The following is a 3405-nucleotide window of genomic DNA, read 5'->3' as shown; positions in this document are numbered from 1 at the left end:
CTCCCTTCCTTCCTTCTCTCTCTCTCTCTCTCTCTCCAGACTAACACGGCTTCCCCTTTGTAAAGCAATTAAACATATCAATAAATTCTAATCCAGTAATTTCAAACTGGGGTCCGTCACGCTTTAATGGTGAAGAAGGGTAATTTTCAACTGCGAAGGCCTTCTGCGGATTTCATTGCTGTACAACATGGCACGGTTCAATAATCCCTTGTTAAATCTTGATTCGGAGCAGAAGGAAACCATGGGTCTTTAAAGATTGAAATGCACAGTTTATTAAAGAACTGTTCGATGATTTCACTGACTTTTGAAGGACACTTTTGTGCAGGGGTCATTTCCTGCAGGAGCGCACAGGAGCAGAGCTCCGGCAGTAAAGAGCCCAGGGGGTGGGCACATGCAACAAGCCCCACCCCCTGCTCCCAGAAGCCCTCAGTCAGAGCAAGAAGCAGCCAGGTAAGTTGCAGAGCCCTCCCCGGCCCCCCGGCCCCAAACAGTCCAGTGGCACCTTTAAGACCAAGTTTTATTCAGGTACAAGCTCTCCCTCCTCTGTGAGGACAGATCTGCACGCCCACCCCCCCAATAGCTAGCAATCCAAAACAGTCCAGTGGAGCCTAAGCGGTGGGTGTTGCCTTCTGCAAAGCGTTTCACTGTAGTTAAGTAAAACGGCCGTGTGTCTTTGGGAGCAATCGCCCCTGGGAGTTGAAGTCTTTAGTTAGACATCCAAAAGCATTCCTGTGACTGGCTGATCAACAGTCATTTCCTGCACCCAGGCGTGCGGGGATTTGAGTTTTACAATCAGGGGTCATTTCCTGCAGGACACATGCAACAAGCCCCGCCCCCTGCTCCCAGCAGCCCTCAGTCAGAGCAAGAAGCAGCCAGGTAAGCTGCAGAGCCCCCCCCCTGGCCCCAAACAGTCCAGTGGCACCTTTAAGACCAAGTTTTATTCAGGTACAAGCTCTCCCTCCTCTGCGAGGGCAGATCTGCACGTCCCCCCCCCAATAGCTAGCAATCCAAAAGAGTCCAGTGGAGCCTGAGCAGTGGGTGTTGCCTTCTGACAGACTTCCGGTGATGTCAGGGGGTGTGGCCTATGCAAATATGTTATGCTAATGAGTTATGCTAATGAGCTCCTGCACCTCTTTTTCTACAAAATGACCCCTGCTTATGTGTCTGTCAAAGGGAGCTTTTACCCCCCCCCTTTTCCTTGTGTGTGTGCATCCGTGCCTGGAAGTCATGGCAACCTCTGGCGACTCCTACTGGGGCAGGGAGAACGTTCAGAGAAGTGGCACGATAGCCTGCCCCCCCATCTCCCACCTCTGGTATTCCTCGGAGGTCTCCCACCCAAGTGCTTGCCAGGGCCGACCCTGCTTAGCTTCCGAGATCTGACAAGATCGGGCTGGCCTGGGCTATCCAAGTCAGGGCGAAGGGCGTTTTAACTTTTTGAAAAGCTCCTACCCTGAAACTTTTCGGTCTCTAAAGTGCTACTGGACTCGACCTGATTGTTCTACCGCAGATTAAACGGTTCCCCTCTGAAACTATTTACTTTCGGTTTGTTCAGATTGCTCCTTCATCGAATCTGACCCCAGCCGTACGCCAGTTTCCCTCTCACACAATGCCACCTTGTTCTTTTGTGTTTATTTTTAAACGGCTTTTCTTCTATTGCCAATTTAGCCTCCTGGTCGGCCTTATCAAGGAACAGAAAAGTCTGTGAGCAGAGAGAGAGGGGAACGTTCACCCTTTTGTAGGGCTGCCACCAGTGTTCCCTTTAAGCTGAGTTAGTGTGAGCTAGCTCACAGTTTCTTTAGCCTCCAGCTCACACATTTTTGCCTTAGCTCAAGAAGGATGGCTCCTAATTTATGCAGTAGCCAAATCGGTCGCTCACAACTTTAATGCCAGCAGCTCACAAAGTAGAATTTTTGCTCACAAGACTCCATAGCTTAGAGGGAGCATTGGTTGCCACCCCAGCAAGGGGTGGGTGGCCGTCAGTGTTCCCTCTAAGCTGAGTGAGTGTGAGCCAGCTCACAGTTTTTTTAGCCTTTGGCTCACACATTTCTGTCTCCACTCAGGAAGGATGGCCCCAGAGCAAACTAATTTATGCATCCGCCAAATCGCTCGCTCACCACTTTAATGCCGGTCGCTCACAGTTTGGTGTAGTGGTTAAGTGCGCGGAGAGCCAGTTTGGTGTAGTGGATTTGATTCCCCACTCCTCCACTCGCACCTGCTGGATGACCTTGGGCAGGCCGTAGTTCTGATAAGAGCTGTTCTTGAAAAAGAGCAGTTTCTGTCAAGAGCTCTCTCTTGGTGTAGTGTAGTTTGGTGTAGTGGATAAGTGTGCGGACTCTAATCTGGGAGAACCGGGTTTGATTCCCCACTCCTCCACTCGCACCTGCTGGATGATGTGCAGACTCTAATCTGGGAGAACCGGGTTTGATTCCCCACTCCTCCACTTGCAGCTGCTGGATGACGTTGGGCAAGCCACAGTTTTGATAAGAGCTGTTCTTGAAAAAGAGCCGTTTCTGTCAGAGCTCTCTCAGCCCCGCCGGCCTCACAGGGTGTCTGTTGTGGGGAGGGGAAGGGAAAGGAGTTTGTAAGCCGCTCTGAGACTCCTTTGCGTAGTGAAGGGCGGGATATAAATCCAATCTCTTCTCTCTTCTTCACAAAGTAGAAGTTTCGCTCATAAGACTCCACAGCTTAGGGGGAGCATCGGTAGTCTGTCTGTAGCAGCAGAAAATAGCAGGCGTTCAGTTGCACCTTAAAGACTAACAATATTTGCGGTTGGGGAGGAGCTTTCGTGAGTTTTTTTTTAAAGATATTTTGGGTATATGCTTGAGTGCCTGGAAGTCATGGTGACCTCTGGCGACCCCTAGTGGGGCCTGGACATTTCAGAGAGGTGGCTTCAGAGAGCCAATTGGGTGTCCTGGTTAAGTGCGCGGAGTCGAATCTGGGAGAACCGGGTTTGATTCCCCACTCCTCCTCCACTTGCAGTTGCTGGATGACCTTGGGCAAGCCACAGTTCTCTTGGAGCTGTTCTCTCAAGAGCAGTCCTTGAAAGAGCTCTCTCAGCCCCACCTATCTCCCAGAGCGTCTGTTGTGGGGAGGGGAAAGGATTGTAAGTCACACTGAGACTCCTTCAGGTAGTAAATCCAATCTCTTCTCTTCTCCTTCTTGCTATTGCCTGCCCCTGGATCCCGGGCCCTGGTATTCCTTGGACGTCTCCCTTCCAAGACCTTGCCCAGGTTGGCCTTGGTTGATCTGACAATATTGGGCTTCGTTGGCCATCCAGGTTCAGGGCAAAGAAGTATTTCCTTTTGTCCATCCTGAAAGATGGAGACGAATTGTCGTTCTGGGAGATAAGAACATAAGAGACGCCAATGTTGGATCAGGCCAATGGCCCATCCAGTCCAACACTCT

The 3405-nt window shown here is 50.8% G+C and overlaps 1 protein-coding gene across 1 annotated transcript in view; it reads left to right on the top strand.

Annotated features, from left to right (window-relative positions):
* SLC52A3 (solute carrier family 52 (riboflavin transporter), member 3) overlaps positions 1-3405 on the top strand; it is a 13903-nt gene that overhangs the window by 5875 nt on the left and 4623 nt on the right. The window lies entirely within an intron of this gene.

This window comes from Gekko japonicus, unplaced genomic scaffold, assembly GCF_001447785.1.
Source record: "Gekko japonicus isolate JY-2015 unplaced genomic scaffold, Gekko_japonicus_V1.1 scaffold2621, whole genome shotgun sequence".
In the NCBI taxonomy this organism is placed as follows: domain Eukaryota; kingdom Metazoa; phylum Chordata; class Lepidosauria; order Squamata; family Gekkonidae; genus Gekko; species Gekko japonicus.
Note: the sequence above shows the minus strand (reverse complement) of the source record. Positions and strands in the feature narration are given on the sequence as shown.